At 31.5% G+C, this 22,473-nt stretch overlaps 1 pseudogene; it reads right to left on the reverse strand.

The window, feature by feature from the left end:
* Window positions 1-21,260: 21,260 nt before the first annotated feature.
* LOC149555516 (NAC domain-containing protein 6-like) overlaps window positions 21,261-22,473 on the reverse strand; it is a 71,123-nt pseudogene continuing 69,910 nt past the window's right edge.

The raw sequence follows: 22,473 nt of genomic DNA on the forward strand, positions 1-22,473 counted from the left end.
AGTAATAATCAATAACAATAAAATATTAAATTTATAACTATCAATTTAATTTTATAAATGAAAGGAATTCACATATCTCTATAGTAGAATATATTTAAAATAAGTCATTTCAAAAATTACATATAAATTCCAGTAAAGATTTAAACATAGCTCTAAATGTGATTAAGTAATAATCAATAACAATAAAATATTAAATTTATAACTATCAATTTAATTTTATAAATGAAAGGAATTCACATATCTCTATAGTAGAATAGATTTAAAATAAGTCATTTCAAGTTTTTGAAATAAAAGAAAAGGAATAAAATTTAATAATTAAATTTTAAAAAAAAGTTTCTTCATGAAAGCTTTTTCTTGGAAAAAGAACTATTTAAACCAAACCCCAAACAGGTCACAAGAATTTTAATAATATTTAATATTTGAAAGTAGAACAAACACATACCAAACAAAGAAAAGTCAAATCCCTTGTCTCTAGATGAATTTATTGGAAGAATCTGAAAAAGTGCATTAAACTAGAGATAAAAAGGAAATTGAGATTAACTAAACTCAATCAATCTTTTGAATACTAGCACTTGCAAAAATAAACTAACACTTATTAAATTTTAAGCACACGACATATACATATGGCTTATTTACCATTGCATACATATTTTACAAAATTAATAACAATTGCCAAACATAGCATAAGATTTTGGAATTATATATTTATTAGTTTATATATTTATATAAAATAAATAAATAAAATAGATTTTATATTCTTTTTCCCATTTCTCCATCTCAATCATATTACAAAACTAATTCTTTATTTCTTAATTTTTATTTTTATTCTTTCAATTAAATATATATACATATATATTTTTAATTTATTTTTCTAATAAAATAGAAATAGAAATGTAATTCTACTAATTATAATTTACCGATTTTCACATTTTTGATAGATCTTTTGTAAATGAAAATTGTTTTCTCTCTAAAGTTTTCTTTGGTAAAACAAATAGAAAATTAATTCCATTTAATCAGATCTAGATAAACTATCAAGATGACTAGCAAAAATTTCAACACCCAATCAAGCAAGGAGCAAACAGATCTTTTTCCGAATTGAATATGCATTCATGAGATTTCAAATCCTATCTCATGTTGATGCTAAAATCTGATAGCCGGTGAAATCCCTATTGCAATAGAAATCCTTTAAGCCACAAAATTCCCTTCTTCACCAAACCTCAGAGTTGCTCTCCAAAACTTATGTGTGGAATAGTGACCCGAAAACCCTCTAATATAGAATTCTAATTACCTTTTAGGGTTTCTATCTCTACTAGTTCTAAATTCCATTTATTTTATTATACTATTCCTTTTATGCATATCTAATCCATTTTTAAATTGAAATATGCATTTACTATTTTTTATTTATTTCTCAAATTTAATATTTAGAGTAAATTCATTAAAAGACATTTATTTATTATTTAATTAATAAAGATAACTTAAGTGAATTATTTAAATGCCACTAATTTTAAATATTTATTAATATGATAATAATGCTATGCCATAATTAAAGTTTAATATCTAATATTTAATTTTCATAGTTTCCTAAAATTATGACTTTTAAATTAAATCTTTTAATTTAACTAAAAGTCCATTTAATCATAGTAGTTCCAAAAATGTAAGATCATCTTATTTTTACATTTTTCCACTTTTAAATTAAATAACATTTGATAAATCAATATCAACAATCGATATAATAATCATAAATAACTAGTCTATTAGGGAAATCACCAAGTCAAACCTCAAGAAATACATAAGGAAATTTAACCAAAGAAAGGATCAAACCACAAATGCACAAAAGACTCATAGGTTTAAAAAGGGTAGATAGTTTGTTACGAGTCCTCCTTGTAGGAAAAGTATTTAGGCTATGTCTAGGATTAGACCTGATTATTATCTTGCCATTCTCACCATTTAAGTATTTGTAATAGGGCATACTCATCCTGGTAATTCAAGAAAGTCGATGCTCGGTACCTGCATCCTACATAAAAGATGAGCATGTACATGTATACAAATATATCTAAACTAAATAAGCAATGGTAGGGAGTGGTACATCGTGTAGATCTTGACTAGTAGGTGACTACGATTCCCTCCCTTAACCACATCAAACACGTCAAAAAGAAATATAAAATAGGCACACATACCATACACATGCAAGTACGAGGTAAGTATCATAATAAATCACAAGTCAACATTGATTGTTTAGATATAATAATGGATTAGATCATATGATATTATCATGAAAGAAATCACAATTACAACTAGGAATCATTGAAACACCATTAATGCATTAGAAATCATAATCATTAAACAATACATGAAATGAAGTCAATTAAATAATTATTACTAATATATCAATAATCCAAGTTATGAAACAATACCATCTAATTCTAGAATAAATGTCTCTGCATGAAACAAGCCTAAAAGAGTTTGACAATCATAACAAAAAAGAAAAATATGGGTGGATATTATATCGATATATCTATATAATGCATAAAATGGTCTAGCTGATTTAAATTATGCTACACATACATCTAACCATACAAAATGTTTTTCCACTTTTATGCCTTTATTTTTCAAATAATACAAAAATGTCTTAAAATAATGTTCCACAAAATGTGTGTCGTGTTCTTTGTCATCACTAATGTAAAAGTGATACTATTTTTAATGACTTGTGCTTGATCTATACTTTATACACTATCCAAATCAATTTGTACATATTGATAAGACACTTGAACCATAATAGCATTCTACTTGAAGTTGTTTTTGAGAAATGAAGGAGTAATTCTTTGCAAGTCAACAATAAAATAAAATTTTTCTATCCTCATCATATTAGTATCTTCACCTCTCAAAGAAAATTTGGTCAAGTTAGCTCAAGTTTCACAAGTTCCTCTTATGCAATCTATTTCACCTATTGCATAATCATTTGGTTTATCACATAAGATTGATGTTATGAATTGGCTCAATCATTTATGAAAAGAATTTTGAGAACCACCACTTTCTTCTATCATCTTTTTGAACCCTTGATAGTACAAATCAAGTTCAACATGATATTAACAATAATATGCTTCAAAAGATCTATTGATCTTCACAAAATAGGGTTTCAATCTTTCAAACATTGTATGTCCAATCTTTGTGTCAAGATTTAAATTACAAAATGAGATATACAATTTATGTTGCGTGACATCCAACCAATGTTTTGCATGTTGAAGATACTCCTTAGGCCCAGTCCTTTACTTGATGATATCTCTTCTATTTGGTGAAGGATAAGTATTATCAATCCAAAATTGAATAACTAAGTTCTTAATTGTTTCCACAATCCTATCAGATCAAGGAACTCTACACATTAGCACCCAATTTCCTTCTAATGTACTGTCATCCAAATTGTTTCTCCTTTTTAGATAATGTAATATCATATTTTGACTATACCCAATATGATATTATAGTGAGGAGACCTATATTTTTTGCCATAATTTCTTATTTAAAACAAGTGTTAGTATCACTCTTCATGCAATGGATTTATCTGTAGATCTAGTTTTTTTTCCCAATAGAATGCAACCCTTCCTTAACACTTTCAACAATATCTTTTTTAAGTTTAGAAGTCTTCCTCTTTTTAAAACTTGTATCTATACCCAATAATTTCAATGACTCTTTTAATTCATCTTTAAGAAGTGAAATTGATAATAGTTGATTTTCCTCCACTGTATCAAGATTCTCAAATTGTGCAATTATTTTTATAGACTTTTTATTCAATTTCCTCTTTGTACTATGTGTAGGTTGACTAGAATATTCTCTCAATTTTTCCACATCCATTTCAATTAAATGATCTATATTTCTATGAATAAATTTTCTCTTCAAACTTTGAGATAGATTAACATTCTAATTTGTTGTTTGATCTCAGGCTACAAGAAAAATTAAAATAAAGACATAAGATAAAACTTCTATTTAGGGTCCACATATGTGTATATACATAACAAATGAACTATTAAATATAATTTTATCTAACCTTTAGATCATCCTTCTTCGATATCCATTGCTTCATCATTAATTTCAACATGTCCAACATTTTTATCATCTACTACTACACATGCATGATATTAAAAATAAAATCAAGCAAGTTTGTAAGTATATTTGTCTGTAAAATTAAATATCAAACATATAAAGTTTTCCTCTAGATAGGTAGAAATCTAGAGAGAGATTGTACTTGTGAGAGATGTGTGCATACATACATGTTTGAACTTGGGATGAACCTTCTCCAACCTTAGTAGGTCATCTTGTTTCACTATGTCTTAAATAAATTTATAATTTAAAACACCATAATTAAAATGTACCCTAATTCTAAATATTCATAATTAAAAAACCATAATGTAATAAACCCTAATTCTAAATACTCATAATTTAAAAACCATAATGTATTAAACCCTAATCCTAAATATTCATAATTTACTAAAACCTAATCCTAAATATTTATAATTCAATAAATCCTTCATATTAAGTTAATCAAAACTCTAATTTTATATTTACCATATTGCTAATTGGATAAACCCTAATCCTAACTATATACATACAAAAAGTCTATAATACGATTGTAAACTATATGAACTAAATATGCATTGGAAACAATATTGCACATGTGTACCTTGCCTCCTATAGTATCTTGGTAAAGTTTTTCAATGATTTTCATCTTATTTGTTGTCTATTCCTCTTCATAAATATTTACTTTCTCTTTTACCTTTATTGCCCATGTCACAAATTTTTTTTCCAAAATTCAAAAATAGACAAGTTGCAAAATATTTCCTCCCTCCAAATTGAAGTGCAAATTATCTTATTGGATTTGAATGTTACAATTGAAAAAAAAATTATTTATATGACAATTCTAATTTTAAAAAAATCCCTTAAGAGCAACCTTAGTTTTGATCAAAACTACATTAATCGAAACTACTTAATGTAGTTTCAATCAAAAGTAAGGCCGACCCATTTAACCAAATGGGCTAACCTTTCTGAGTTTCAATAGAAAATAGAAAATTTTGTTTCTATTAAAACTAATGTTTTTAATTTTGATAGAAACTTAGCTTCTATTGAAACTAGGTAATTACAGGTCTTTCCCAAGTGTAAGAAGATTTCTAGTGTTTTCATGGCTTTCCAGGCTCAATTACTAGGTTCAGATAAAGCACTGAAGTCATGTCATTTTGCATGATAGAAGTACTCTTAATGAGGTTTCTAATGACTATGAATTTTCTACATTTTGAATTTTTTAGGTATACATTTTTGCATGTGAATTAGAGGTTTGTTATAAGAAAAAACTATTGGACTCTCACGGAAAAATAGTAACTAAGAGAATTTTTTTTTCCTAAAAAATAACAACGGTCTATATATAGGAGTCATCTTTCAATAAAAAAAAAAATGTTGAAATAAGATATGTGTGTGTGTGTGACATATTTCAGAAAAAAAAGTTGTGTGTCAAAAATAATGTCACTTTTTTAAAATTAGGTTTTTGATAACATACCAATTTTCATGGGAGAAAAATAATTCAATCAAATCAATTAAAAAAAAATTGAAAAAATATATTTGGATTCTACACAAAAAATCTTAAAAGACTCTAATTTACTTCATCTTCAAATTCCTAACTATTAAATGGCAATTATTTACATTTGAAAGTGAAAGTTTTCTTGAAAATTCATAGTTTAGTGTCAGTTTAGGCATATAAGTGTAACCCACTATTGTGGGTTCACCAAGATTAAAAAATATTATCATTTGATTTTGATTAAGGTTCTTAGACATACACCTACTTCTTATTTTTGTCCTAAAATGTTTGTACTACTACATTAAAATCCAAAATTTTGACCAAATGATTTTTTTTCTTTAGATAAGACCTAGTATTTTAGAAACTAAAGTGAAGAGGTTGCAAATGGGTGATCTCATCTATAGTTATAAAACTAACACTTAGATCCATGTGGACATTCGATTAATAATATAAAAATTGAGTGATCATAATGATCTAGTAGAGGTTTGAAGCTCGATGATGCCAACACTACTTAAAAAAAATAGTAAGAAAAGAACCCCAACTCATCACACTAATTTAATGGACAGTGTATTTATAATTTTATAAATTTCAAGAATAGTTATATTTTAATGATTAGCCTAGACTTGTTAACCATCCTTACATGTCATCTACCACATTCTATGACCTTTTGAAATATGAGAGATAATATAATGCCTGATTATTTTCTCAAAGCATTTGTCTCATAATTACCTAAAATTTTAAGATTTTATCCTCTTTTTTTCTACTTTAACCTTATAATAGTCTTAGAAAAAAAAATCAAAAAAATTCCTTCAAGTGCTTCGCCATTAAACCATGTTGTTTTTTAGGTGAAAGAGATTGACTCTTTTCATTTATAAAACCTAGAAAAAAACATATACTACTTGATTAATTATTCTTATTTTGCATTTCATATGTAGTTTTTGGAATATTTTATCTTGTGTATTTTGATATTGTATGTACAAAATTTGACAAGGCCACCCAAGTTATTGATTAGGATGTCTTATTATCAAGATATATTGAATTGACTTCACCCAACTTACAACATTGACAACAAAAGTTGTGGAAGATCAAAGAAGAGGGAAAATGAACTAAAAAAAAATCACACCCCAATATAAAATCAAGGATTGTTGTTCAACAGTTTGAAAGTGAATAAGGAAACATTTTTCCAATAATAATGAAGAATTTGTACTTCACCCACTTAATAAAATCCTCAACAAATAATTTTTTTTTTCAAATATTTGAAGTATGGTCATTATTATTTCAAAGACACTTGGTCTCATAACTATTGATGTTGACAGAGTAACAATACAAGCTAAGAAGAATACAATGTCAACCAAGGATCAATATCAAATGAGTATACAAAATTGTGCAGGACAAAATAGTTAGTATTGATCGAGTAATTCCATGATGAAAGAGTATCAACTTTTGATAGTTTGTGAGGGAATCTTGATTTCCAATCGATACAATTGAATTCTTGGAATATGTAAAATGTTTTGAAGATAAGGATGGATGTCCAGAATATTTAATGCATGATAAATCATGTTTCTATGCTCCTAGGCATGAATTCAAAGAGAATTTTTAAGAAGTATTTAGAAGTGGAGAAGGAAAATGAAATGGTGGAAGGATTTGATGAATTTGACCAAATGCTAAAATTTACAGTGATGTTTAATTGGAAAAAGATTAAAACTAACTAATTAAGAAGGCATAAGGGTTAATCTAAAAGAGGTTAGTAGAAGTGATGCAAACCTAAAGAGGTGGATAATCATTTTTTGATGCTATTGACTAACGAACTTAAGTAGGGGGCTAAGAAGAGTTGTGAAAATGTGAAGTGTGACCATTTGAAAGATTTCCAACCAAATCAGAGACATAGATGATAATGGAGGCCAATCAGTGGATCAACTTATGAGCTACATTGTGATCTGTATTTACAAAATGAGTTGTATTCAGTCAAATCAACTTGTTGTTACTTTTTGACCATTATATCAAGTTGAAATCCTTTAATCAAAGTTGACCTAACAAATATTTGTAAATCCTTTAATCAAGGTGACATTCTAATGGAATTTTCTAAAGTCCTCTAACCAAGCCACTCCTAAAAGGGTGACTAAATCTTTTAAGGTGGTCGCATTTAATAGTGTGTATTGTAACCTTTAACATGGTTGGTTCCTCATAGAGCTCACTTTAGTAGACTAAAAATTGGTAGCATGTTACTAGTGGTTTTTTCCAAATTGAGTTTCCATGTTAAATCCTAGTGTCATACTTGTGTGGATGTTATTTGGTATGTTTTACTGTTATTCTACAAGTTTGTTGCTATTAGGATAGTGAATTGCAAGTTTTATGTTGTTGATTATTTTCTATAGACTAGACTGAGCTACTTAAGGATTAAATATGGAGTATTTGAAGTGATTAAAAATTTAATTGGTACATCTAGACTTGAGGATAAATGATTCACCCCCTTGCTCTCAGTTGTTCTAAATCATTCTAACAAGATCATTTCATGAATTGACAAATTTTTACAAGAAGTTTTTTAGAAATTTAAGTTCTATTTGTAATGCTATGAATGAGACTATGAGATAGGATAAAAGGGAATTTAAATGGACATATGGAACACAAAAGAGTTTTGAAACATTGAAGAAAAAGGTTTTAGAATTACCTACACTTATTTTTCTTGATTTTAGTAAATGTTTTCAAGTTGAATGTGATGCTACTAGAAGTGCTATAGGAGTTGTTCTAAGTCAAGAAGAAAGACCTATAGCTTTCTTTAGTGAGAAGTTGAATTATTTTAAGAGAAAATATTTAGTTTATTATTAGGATTTCTATGCTATGGCTTAAGCTTTGAAGAATGGAGACATTATCTGATGCCTAAAGATTTTGTGTTGTACATTGACCATAAAAAATTATAGTATTTGGGAAGTCAGAATAAGTTGAATCAAAGACATATGAAGTAGTTTGAGTATTTGTGGAAATTTTATTTTTCATTGAAACATAAGAGTGGAAAGTCAAATAAAGTTGCTAATGCATTTAGCCAAAGAAGGAATTGTTGACAGAGATGAGAGTTAAGGTATGTGGTTTCGATGATTTGAAGTACTTGTATGAAATTGATCTTGATTTCACAAAACCTTGGAAAGCTTATAAAGATTAGATGGTAAGGGATAAGAAGACTGATTATTTTATTTAGGAAGTCATGTTGTTTAAAGGAATTCAATTGTGCATACCTAGAGGATCTATCAGAGATAACATCATGAAGGAGAAGCATAGTGGCATACTTGTTAGACATTTTGAGATTGATAGGACAATAAAGTTAATTTTTGATAGATAATTTTGGCTGCAAATTTATAAGGATTTGTAGAGATTAGTTAGAAGTTGCATAATTTGTCAAACAAAAAAAACAAACTAGTCATAATTTGGGATTGTATTCACCATCGCTGGTACCTATTAAATCTTGGGAATATATCAACATGGAATTTGTTCTCGGTTTTCCTAAAACTTAGAGTGGTAATGATTCTAATTTCATAGTAGTTGGTAGATTTTCAAAATGACTCATCTCATACCTTGTAAGAATACATATAATGCAACAAATGTGGCCAAATTGTTCTTTAAGGAAGTGGTAATATTTCATGGTTTGACTAAGAGTATTGTGTTTGATAGAGATACCAAGTTTACTAGTTATTTCTAGAGGACACTCTGGAAGAAGATGAATAAAGAGTTGAAGTTTAATTCTACATTTAATCTAGAAACAGATAGATAGAGTGAGGTTGTAAATTTTTTTTGGGTGACTTGTTGAGATGTTTGGTTGGAGACAAGCCTACTAATTAGGATTTGATTTGAATCATAAGGGAACTACTAAATTGAGGGATTTGTCTACTGAGATGAATAGAATTGTGGAAGCTAAGGAATTTGAAGATTTCATGAAGACTTTGCATGAGGGAGTGAAAAGGAATTAAGGACAACACTTCGGAATATACACAGAGAGAAAATAAAAGGAAGATACATAAATATTTTAAATTTGGAGATTAGGTTATGATTCATCTAAAGAAGAAAATATTTCCATTTGGTACCTACAACAAGCTGAAAATGAAGAAATTTGGTCCTTGTAAGCTCTTAAGAAAATTTGATAGTGGATATGCTTTTGAAGTTGAAATACCAGAAGACATCAATATTTTCACCCATATTCAATATTGAAGATATATTTGAGTATTTTTAATTAGATGATGAATTGAAAGATAAATTAGATTATCCTAATAAGAAGACATACATCATTAAGAGGATCTTAAATAGAAGAGTAAGCAAGAGTATTAGAGGAAAAGACTACATAGAATACCTAGTTTAGTGGAAAGACAAACCAATTGAAGATAGTTCATGGATTACACAAGATGATTTGGATCTTTATGTTTCAGGTTAGAATATCAAGAATTCCTAATATGGACAACAATTATATATTAACCCCAGGTGTGTAATGCAAGAGCATCTTGGGTCTTTGAGCAATCTCGCATCAACCAAAAAAATATTTATTATTTCCTATACTAGTTTTCTATTCATGAAGTATCCATTGTTTCTTTTTGTTTCTTAATATACATATTTGATATCATGTTGAGGACCTATCCTAGATCCTTTCCCTAAGTGTACACATTCTAAAGTTTCATATTCTTCAAGTTTTGTGTCATTTTTTGTAGTCACTATTTCCTCTAGTTTTCATCCAATGAGGCATGCTGTTTCTCTTTATGTATTTTCATTTGATGATGTGATATCTTGAAAAGTTGGGAGCTGAATCCTAATTTTTTTTTGGACCTATTCATAAGAGTGCATGAGCTTATGATGTCCTTTTTTTGTGTTTTGGTCTTTTCTTCCAAAGATTGGACTTATAATGTAATTACATTTCCAACTAGTTGAATTGTGTCTTAGCTAGCTATATAAGAAGCTTTATTAGATGGTGGAGATAATCATCTTAGAGTGAGAAGAAGAGAGATGATGTGATCTTGGACTTTGAGTTCATAATTTTATTTATATAAGGCTACAACTTGGAGGGCCTCACAATCGAGCATGTTGCTTTCTTTATATGTGAAGTTATATAATATAATTACACCTATTGATATGTTGCATATGACCTCTTTTTCCTTGTTTATTAATTGAGTAACCTTTTGTGTGTAACTCTTAGAAAGGGTAGCTTGGGGATCTCCTCTCTTGAGACATTATTTATCCTTATGTTAACATTTTGTGTACTTACACACTATATTTAGATCCCAAGATATTGTGCAAGTATCCTCTCCTTGCCTTCATATACTTGGGTGTAAGAGAGAGAAAAATATATATGTTCTTTTATTTTTTGAAGGCCTACCTTTGGGGAAGGTATAAATCCAAGGGGAATTATTAGAGTGAATTTTCCTTTCTCCCACTATGTAAATGATTTCTTTTTTAGCTCCTAACTTGTAATCCTATGTCAAATGTTCCAATTGGATGAGTTGAAGCAAGGACCATAGGTACAAATGATTAGAGACTTTAAGCATCTTGGTATTTAATGTGTAGGTGATATTCCATAGAATTTTATATAGAAACATTATACTTGTTGGATTAACAACAAAATTTTCCCTTTATGATTTGTGACATTGTCTAACACCCTCCTATGTTGTGTAAGTCTAGTGGTTTTATTGGGAATTAATAGGTTGATCTTTTCGTACAACGAAAATCCTAGCTTGTAAAAATTGATATTAGAGCTTGGTCACATGTTTGAATCTCCTCAAGTAACAATGAGGGGGAGGGGGGATTTTTGAACTAACTACCAATATTTCTCTTTAGGATTCATGACATGGTATAACAACACTCTATATTCTATAAGTCTAGTGGTTCTATCAAGAATTGTTAGAGTCAAGTTATAGGTGTAAATCCCCTCTGGTATGCTAAGAGGAAGGGTGGGGGAGGGGGGGATTGTTGGAATAATTATAAACATTCCCATTCAAGATTCATGACATGGTCTAACCACCTCCTATGTTCTATAAGTCTAGTGGTTGTATCAAGCATTTATAAGTGGATCTTTTGGTGCAACTAAAAACCCTATCTTTGAACAATATTAGTTTCCTAAACCTTTTGGTCCCTATTTAGTGTGGTGTGGGGGATGTGGATCATACATCAAAAATTATTCTTGTAATCCTTAGCTAGAGATATAAATCCTTTTATTCGTCTTATCTATCCACCCTAGAGAGAGAGAGAGTGAAAGGGAGCCTTTTGTATGCCTATATCTCTAAGTTTATATTCCTTTGAAACTAGAGAGGAGCTTAATAGACTATCTTGGTAGTATTAGTGCTCACACAATTGAGGCCCCACTAGGTTGCCACTCCATTTTAAATTTAAGTATTTAATGCACATGAAATGTATATCTTTCCCCTTAGAACATTAGATTCTTGATCCTTGAGTTAGGAACATATATACTTTACCAGGGTACCTTTCTTTGGAGATTGTAATGTCCTATTTGGCATACACTCTCTTGGTCTTGTTTCTTATGTCTATCTATCATAACTCAAGTGAAAATTTCCCACATCACCATTGTAGAATCTAGATTTATCTTTTTTCTCTTTAGAATATCCTTATCATAAATTTCATAACATACTTTGAGTATACCTCCTTTCATATCTTTGAACCACATTTTTCATCTATTCTTTTCAAAAATAAAAAAGATAAGAGCTACTACATGCACATTAAGACTAGATACCAAACTCAAAAAAGGTTGAAAATAGTGGAAAACATATTAAATACCTTGAGCACGAGGAATAGATTGGTTTAACAAGCCTTCAGGAATAAGAACATAATAATAATGATGAGGAGATACCTCCCAAAGCCATATATAAAGCACTTTGTAATGAAAAATTCATGAAAATATACACATAAGTGATGGTACATAATCCCCAACACTACAAATCTATGGACAATGAAAGTAATTTCATATCAACAAAATTTTATGTATCTTTTCTTATAGTAGATGGGAAAGCCAATTCTACTAGACATATTAAACAAAGCAATATAAATCATGGAGATAAAATGAAAGATTATCAACCTTACTACTTGAAACCTAATTATAAGAGTCCTACTAAGAATACAAAACCAAAGCAAACTGTTTAAATAATTTTACAAGAACTAAAAGATCTTAGGAAAGAATTAGACAATACCAATAACACTAGGATATTTTTGACAATGTTCTCTATTTAAGACACATATTTTTATGATTCTTGAAATCTTATTCCACCTTTCGTCAAAAATTGAGAGATTCTCGAGTATGAAAAATTTAATGGGAAGGGAGATCCTAAAGACCATTTGAGAGAATTTTTTACATAAAAAAATCAGAGATTTCTAGTGAGGGAGCCTACCCTATGAAATTTTTTCCTCATAGTATTGGAGGGAGTGCTATGGAATGACTTTTGTTATTTATTACCCTCAACAATTGAATCTTTCCAAGAGTTGGTTGATAAATTCATTGACTACTAAACTCACAATTGTGAAGATGAGATTACTATGGATTAATTATAAAACACTAAACAAAAATTAGGGGAAATTACAGTATCATTCCTACAAATATGGAGACACATGACTAAGGGATCACTCTACAATATTCTTAATAAATGATTGGTTGAACTATTTTTCAAAACATAAACAAATAAATTAGGCTTGAGCTTGTCTTTACACAATTAGAGTCATTTAAATAAGTCATTAAAAAAAATTTTAATGTTAAGGGATCTCTTACTAACAATAAAACCATTAAGGGAGACAAAGACCATAAAGGAAATCATAGACCTAATAACAATGAAAAAAATGATATTGGTCTTAAAAGAAGAATATTGTTAATGATGGGGTTGTTGATGATAAAATAGTTAAGAATACACAACCCATCTACAATCTCAAAGATTTGGACTTTAACAATGAAAAATGAGCATTGAAGAGCTACCAAAAGAGAAAATTTACACCTTTATGAAATCACTCAAATCAAGAGTGAAAGAACTCATAGTCAATAATCTTACCATATTACTTGAAGATGGGGAGTAGAATCCTCAAGTCAAGAAAATATAAAGGAATGACATCTATTATTAAAATTACCAATTACTATAGACATAAAGAAAACAAGATAAATAACACAATAGATTTTGAAATATTATTAAGACATTATTGTTGATGGAAAAATTGTACTTATGGAAATACTTATAATAACTCAAATGAAGAGTGAAAGAACTCATAGTCAATAATCTTATCATATTACTTGAAGATGGGGAGTAGAATCCTCAAGTCAAGAAAATATAAAGGAATGACATCTATTATTAAAATTACCAATTACTATAGACATAAAGAAAACAAGATAAATAACACAATAGATTTTGAAATATTATTAAAACATTATTGTTGATGGAAAAATTGTTGATGGAAAAATTGTACTTATGGAAATACTTATAATAACTCAAATCATGAGATGTTTAAGGATTCTTTTCCTAAAAATGATAAAGGGCAAGACTCTACATTTGATAATGTTGCAAACTATAGAAGTCTCAATTATGACTACATCACAAATCACACTGGTAAAGGAGACAAGCAGGTGAATGCCTTTACATTCAAGATAAAAACACCCAAATATAATATTGCTAACTCAGTATTGCTGGAGGATAGTTGTTATGGAAGTTTGAAATAAAAAGACATTTTCGATAACAGCATTGAGAAGCAATGAACTAGAACCAAAAACGAATTGAATTGTATACTATCATGCCTATTCTCCGAAAAAAATAAATCAGTTAATGCATACTGTCTGATTTGAATACTCTCTTAGTGCCCAACTTGTGCATTCTTAGCCTTCTTTCTTTAGCAATTTATAAACTTTAGATAGCATTTTTATCACATTATACCGACCATTCTAACTTTTGTACTTCAAAATCTTTCCAAAAACAGTTTTAACCAAAAAACAAAAAGTATTTTATTGCGTTATACTGTCCTATATATAAATATAATCATTTTGACAAATTGAATATTCTAATAAATTCTTTAGCTCGGTCTGGCTTGGTTTACTGGTATGGATGACAAAGGATCCAAGTGCTTTAAATAGGTTATCTTGATTAACGTAAACATTTCACATCTGCTTATCAAAATAAGTATAGAAGAATTCATTTGATTAGTCATAATACATACATCAATAACTAATCATTAATGGTTATAGTTTGGTAGATGTAATTAATGTCAAAGACATCCTTTACGAGTAATTAGAAGTGGAGTATAGTGGGCTGGAGGCATTAAAATTTCTTAATTGTAAACTTAGTGTTGATAGTCATTTCTACATCAAAATATTAATATTAAAAAAAATAAAAAAATGATTAACTTAAAATTGTTATATCTGGACTTTTTCTTTTAATATAAATGCATCTAAAACATTTAAAGTAATAAAAGATAGCAAATAGAATACAAACTTATTTTGATAATTTAAATAGTTAATCCAAAATTAAATTGCTGTTGGAATATTTAAATGTAGCATACGTTTCTCTCTGGAGCCAAACGCTCACCTACCCCCTTGACGTTCAGAACAGATAGAAACATTAATACGAGTAGGTGAGATTTTCAAATAAAAAAGAGAGGGAGAAAATGGAATGTGGAAAAAATGAATGTTTATTCATTCATTTAGGGTGTTCATGCAGATCAAGCAGATCAATAGTTGTAGAGGAGAGTAGAAGAAGGAAGAAGAAAAGAAGTTTGTGCCTGCAGTTGCACGTGTTTCCCCTATTCTCTCTGTAAGTTTGTTATTGCTAAATTTGTCCTGTTGAAGCAGTGAGTGCTCCAGGCACCATTGTATGCAGCCATTAGAGTTGCAAGTTCAAAGTTTTTTTTGAAGTATTATCAGTTTAGGGTTTTTTGGTTGAAGCCGAATGCTCCCAGATTTTGTAATAGTTTAATGAAAGATTGAATAGAAAGCAAGCAGGCATACTTGAATCTATCTTCCTCTTCTATTCATTGCATTCTTCAAGTTTGGTTGAAAGCTTAAAGCTTTGGCTCTCTGGTGTTAATGGTGAAAGCATTCACGTTGGAATTTCTTAAGTTATAATTTTTTAGTTGAACAAAACACTCGACATCCTCTTTCTCAGTTGGAGCCGAGCTCACTCGGCATCTATTGTTGCTGAGCATTTCCTTTAGAGCCGAGCTTACTTGGCATCCATTGTTGCCGAGTATTATTTCTTTCAGTGCCGAGCTCACTCGACAGTACCTGTTGCCTGTCACTCGACACCATCAAGTGCTGAGCAATCTGTGACTCGGCACCTTCAAGTGCCGAGCAAAACTAGCACTCGGCACCTTCATGTCCCGAGCAGTTTTTAAGTGTTGAGAAAATTTTTAGGTTTAGGATTGTGAGTTTTTAAATTTGATTTTATAATATTTCTCACATGGTATCAGAGCTTTGAGGCCCCACATCCACAGTGAGTTAGGGCATTTGTTTTTCTTGGGATATTTGACATGGCAGGAGATGCAGGAAAGATATGATAGTAGCCACCACCCTTTAATGGGAAAAATTATGATACATGGGCAAAGAAAATGAAAACTATTATGGTTGCAAATGATTTGTGAGAGTTCGTAGTTAATGGCTTCAATGATGTGACTGATCCAACTCAGTATGCTGCCCTCACAAATGCATATAAGACTCATCTGAGAGAGTTAAGGAGGAAAGATGCAAAAGCATTAAGTCTTATTGAAGCAACAATGACAGAGAAATTTTTTCCAAAGATTGCAGCAGCAAATTATGCAAAGGAAGCTTGGGATATCCTTGAGACGAACTTCGAGGGGACTGATAAGGTCCGTACAGTAAAGCTACAGAATATAAGGAGGGAATTTCAGAACCTTCAGATGAAAGAAAATGAATTAGTTGTAGACTTCAATTCAAGGACCTCCAATGTAATTAATCAACTGAAGTCAAATGGAGAAGACTATCAAGAGTAGAGGCTAGTGGAAAAGATATTGAAGAGTTTCTCTCATAAATATGACAATCTGGTCATGACCATAGAAGAGGCAAATGACCTCACTAGTTTGACAATGGATGAGTTAATGGGTACACTTCAAACTCATGAGCATAGGATCAATAAATCTACTTCTTCATCTTCCCAAGAGCAGGCATTCAAGGCTTAGACAAATCCAAGAGGAAGGGGGAGAGGAAGAAATGCCTCAGGCAGAAACTCTAGAGATAGAGGCCGAGGTAATGGAGGACAAAGGAATGCTGTAGTAGAAAGCTCAGGAAGAGCAGATGGAGCAAGTAGCTCTCAAAATACCTCAAGAGGAGGTAAGAAAAACTACAACTCAAATAAGAGTAATATAGAATACTACTACTGTCATAAATATGAATATTATGCAAATGAATGTTGGAAGAAGCAAAATGATCAATCAGGAAAACCAAATGTGGCTGATGTGAATATGGGAAGTGGAAATAATGCCACTGCCTTCATCATGTGTAATGTTGATGAAGAAGGAAGCCCTGAGGTTTAGTACCTTGACAGTGGATGTAGCAACCACATGAGTGGTAATAAAACCTTGTTTTCATTCATTGACAAGAGTTTCAAATCAAAAATTAAGATGGGTAACAATGGAACCCTACCAGTTGTTGGCAAAGGATCTATTATGGTCCGCACCAAGAAAGGTGAGAAGAAGGAAATACGAAATGTGTATTTAGCCCTTGGTATGAAGCATAATTTGATGAGCATTGGTCAACTCATTCAAAATAGATACAAGGTGCTGATGGAGAATGACATGCGTGTCATTCATGAAAAAGATGGGAGCAAGAACTTACTTGCATCAATTCAAATGACAAAGAATAGAATGTTTCCCTTGAGGATAGAGACATGTTTCTCATCTCAAGTTTGTGCTGCACCTCACACACAATCAACTCTAAGGAGTGTGATTGAAGACCCTTCACAGTTGTGGCATATCAGGTATGGTCATCTAGGCTATGCTGGTTTAAATTTATTGTCAAATAAAAGAATGGTAGATGGTTTGCCACGTGTAGGCAATTCTTTTGACAAGTGTGAGGCTTATATTTTGGGTAAGCAAAATAGGCTTTCCTTTAATTTTGGAAATTCTAGGAGAGCTAGATATCCATTAGAGTTGGTGCATACTGACCTAGTTGGTCTTATGCAAGTTACTTCCATTGGGGGGAGTACTTATTTTATGACATTCATAGATGATTTCAGTCATAGGACATGGGTGTATTTCTTAAAGAATAAATCTGAAGCATTTGATAAATTTGTAGAATTTAAAGCCCAGGCTAAAAAAGAATGTGGACACTATATCAAAGTCCTAAGATCAGATAGAGGAGGGGAGTATACCTCCAATTCTTTTGTAAATTTTTACAGAAAACATGGCATAAAGAAAGAGCTCACAGTCAGCTATACACCACAGTAGAATGGAGTGGCTGAAAGAAAGAACATGACCATTGTTGAAATGACAAGGAGCATGATGAAAGAGAAAGGTCTCCCAACTAAATTTTGGGGAGAGGTTGTGGCAACAACAATTTACCTAATCAATAGGTGTCCCACAAAGGTAGTTCATGACAAAATTCCAATGGAAGCATGGTCACGAGGAAGATGGATAGTTGAACACCTAAGGGTGTTTGGATGTGTTGCATATGCACATGTGCCTAAAGAAAAAAGGAAAAAATTGGATGACAAAGGTGTGAAGTGCATCTTCAAAGGGTACAACTTAGAATCAAAGGCATACAGATTGTATGACCCATTGAACAACAAGATGATGCTTTCAAGAGATGTGGAATTTCTTGAAAATCAATCTTGGTATGGACAAATTGATGAGTCACCAATCAATTCAAGTAAAGTGCCAATTATGAATGAAGAAGATGCTGATGAACAGCAAGAAGAAGGAGCAAATAGAAGAAAAGGCAAGCATATTCAAACATTGTCGAGCTCCTCTAGGCATGATCAAGTGTTAGTGCCGAGTACTAGTGAAGACCGAGCTAGTCGGCAATGCAGCAACAGTGAAGATTCTGATCCCACACTCTCCTCCTTATTACCAAGAAAGACCAAGAGTCTTAGGGAGATATACCAAGATGAAAGGTATGAAGATTATGATGAAAGTATTAATTTTACATTATTTTCTCATAGTGATCCAATATATTTTGAAGAAGCTATTAAGGAGAAGAAATGATGTAAGACCATGGATGAGGAAATAGATGCTATAGAAAGAAATGAGACATGGGAGCTAATTGAATTTCCCCAAAAGAAGCAAGTGATTGGAGTGAAATGGGTCTATAAGACCAAATGCAATGCTAAAGGCAAGATTGATAGGCATAAGGCAAGGCTGGTAGTCAAGGGCTACAAACAATAGTATGGAAGAGACTATGATGAGACATATGCCCCTGTTGCAAGAATGGAAACTGTGTGTACTGTCATAGCAATTGCAGCTCAACACAAGTGAAAGGTATTTCAAATGGATGTGAAGTCTGCCTTCCTTAATGGTGTATTGAAAGAAGAAGTATATGTGGAGCAGCCACTTGGTTATGAAGTTGCAGGTGAAGAGAACAAAGTATATAGATTGAAGAGAGCTCTTTATCGGCTCAAGCAAGCTCCAAGGGCATGGTATAGTAGGATTGACTCATATTTGATGAGCAATTGCTTTAGCAAAAGCAATGAGCCCACTCTTTACATCAAGGCAAAAAATGGTAATGTATTGATTGTTGTCTTGCATGTAGATGACTTGATTTTTACTAGTAATGACAAGGCTCTAATTGGTGAATTTAAAGAGGCCATGAAAAGTGAATTTGAAATGATAGACCTAGGTCTCTTGAAATACTTTCTAGGCATAGAAGTAAAACAAATGCATGATGGAATCTTCATCTCTCAAGAAAAATATGTAGGCCAGATCTTGGAGAGATTTAAAATGCAAAATAGTAAGGCAACCCCCACACCAACTGTAGTAGGTTTGAAGTTGAGCAAAGAAGACAACAACAAAAGAGTGGATCCAACACTATACAAGAGTATGGTTGGAAGTTTTATGTATTTGACTGCAACTCGGCTAGACCTAATGCATGCAGTAAGTTTAATTTTTAGATTTATGGAAACACCAAAGGATTCCCATTGGAAAGTAGGAAAGAGGATCCTAAGGCATGTGAAAGGTACCAAGGGATTTGGAATTTTGTATACTGCATCAAATGAAATCAAGTTGGTAGGTTATACTGATAGTGATTGGGCTGGAAGTTTAGATGATAGGAAGAACACTTCCAGATACATGTTTCATATGGGATTGGGTGCAATTTCATGGGCATCCAAGAAGTAGCCCATTGTTGCTCAATCTATAGTAGAGGCTGAATATATAGCAGCAAATGTAGCAGCATGTCAAGCAATTTGGCTAAGGAGGATCTTGATAGATTTGAATGAAAGGCAAGAGGATGGAACCACAATTTATTGTGACAACATCTCATCAATTGCATTGTCTAAGAATCCAATCTTCCATGGGAGAAGAAAACATATAGAGATCAGATATCACTTCATTAGAGAGTTGGTGGAGAATGGGGATATCAAGATGAAATTTTGCAAGTCTGAGCAACAGTTAGTAGACATTTTCACCAAGCCATTAGGCATTGGAACTTTTGTACACCTAAGAGAGAGTCTTGGTGTAGTTGATGTGGATCAGTAGCGATCCTTGCTTTTTTGGCTTGGGACAAAGGGGGAGTGTTGGAATATTTAAATGCAGTGTACGTTTCTCCCAGGAGCCAAATGCTCACCTACCCCCCTGATGTCTAGAACAGATATCAACATTAATACGGGTAGGTGAGATTTTCAAATTAAAAAAAGAGAGGGAAAATGGAATGTGACAAAAATAAATGTTTATTCATTCATTTAGGGTGTTCATGCAGATCAAGCAGATCAGTAGTTGTAGAGGAGAGCAGAAGAAAGAAGAAGAAAAGAAGTTTGTGTCTGTAGTTGCACGTGTTTCCCTGTTCTCTCTGTAAGTTTGTTATTGCTGAACTTGTCCTGTTAAAGCAGTGAGTGCTCCAGACACCATTGTATGCAGCCATTAGAGTTGTAGGTTTAAAGTTTTTTTGAAGTATTATCAGTTTAGGGTTTTTTGGTTGAAGCTGAATGCTCCCAAATTTTGTAATAGTTTAATGAAAGATTGGATAGAAAGCAAGCAGGCATAGTTAAGTCTATCTTCCTCTTCTATTCATTAAATTCGACAAGTTTGGTTGAAAGCTTAAAGCTTTGTCTCTCTGGTTTTAATGGTGAAAGAATTCACATTGGAATTTCTTAAGTTATAATTTTTCAGTTGAACAGAACACTCGGTATTGTCTTTCTCAGTTGGAGCTAAGCTCACTTGACATCTATTATTGCCGAGCATTTCCTTTGGAGCCAAGCTTACTTGGCATCCATTTTTTTCGAGTATTATTTTTTCAGTGCCGAGCTCAGTCGACACCTGTTGCCTGTCACTCGACACCATCAAGTGCTGAGCAATCTGTGACTCGACACCTTCAAGTGCCGAGTAAGTGTCGAGCAAAACTGGCACTCGACACCTTCATGTGCCGAGTAGTTTTTAAGTGCCGAGAAAATTTTTATGTTTAGGGTTGTGAGTTTTTAATTTTGATTTTATAATATTTCTCACAATTTCTTGCCCTAACTAAAAAGCCTAGATGCTCAAATCAAGGATATAAAAAGATGAAATTTAGAGAAAAGAGAGACACATCTTCATTTTACATGGTGAAGCTATAATTTGAAGGAATGCACCTACCATCTGAGATTTTGTTCCAGTAGTCCTTAGGAGTGGATAGTAGGACAGAATGTGTCTGTGGACTTACTAAACTCTACTGACGAAACAACTTTTCCCCACACATCTTGGGCACCTCCAACTTTGGAGGTTTGAACTTAGTTTCATTAAATGCAGTCATGCAGTCCAAAAGCTCTTCATTATCACTTCTATTCTCACAGCAAAATCTTTCATCATCCATAGATTTACTTTCAAAGTTCATGATCTTATAATCATATTTACAGTTTAGTGAAGAAATGTCACGTTGTATAGAAGAAGAAGAAGGCTTCTCATCAGCTAAAACACCAAGCAAGTGCTACTCTAGTGTTTTCTATGTAGTGGTTTTTTTGTATATGCGGCACAAAACATCCTTCTACACCCACAATTTATAAGAGGGTTTGTTCATTGTAATCATGTAAAGTGAAAGAAATACAGAAGTGTAACTAGAAAATTTTTCTATCAGTTTAAAATATTGTTAGAGTTTCTTGATGAAATGATCAGGATTAATCAATAGACAATGAATTTTAGATTAATAGATAAAGAATGAATTACACTTGGCTTATCATATAGAAGTTTCAATGTATAAAAATCTTCTAAAAACTTGTTGACAAATTACTAAATATTTCAATATAAAGAATTCTTCAATGAACCCTTTTGTTATAAATGTTTTAAAAATAAACCTTAGTTGAAGGGAAACAATCTAGCATTCTGTACTCATTCATAATCTAGTCTATCTTTTCCCCTTGTGGGGCTTTCCTGCTATAAAATACCAGGATCTTCTTAAGCCCAATGCATAGAAGCTTTTTATTGCGAACTGGTCTGTCTGAACCAGTGGCCTTCCAATACCCTAATAATGTAAGCCTGCTTCTTCTAGCTGTAGGGCACTTTTTATCTCAAGGAACAAAGAAAAACCATTCTCTTTCTCCAATAAATGCTAGACCTAATAAAGGCACAATGTTGACCATGCTTTTGAAAAGGTGGCAACAAAGGTGACAAGTTAACTAGTTTTGATGTTCTCCCATCGAAAAGGTGGCAAGAGTAAGTTTGGACTACGTGGAATAGACACAAAGAAAAGGAAAGAAAGGCAAATTTGAAACACGTGGCACAAGCTATATCCTTTATTATTCTGGCATTAATGCAAAGGTAAATGTGGCATTGTA

Source organism: Cupressus sempervirens, chromosome 5, assembly GCF_028749045.1.
Source record: "Cupressus sempervirens isolate cs-2001-9-10 chromosome 5, ASM2874904v1, whole genome shotgun sequence".
NCBI classification, from domain to species: Eukaryota; Viridiplantae; Streptophyta; class Pinopsida; order Cupressales; family Cupressaceae; genus Cupressus; species Cupressus sempervirens.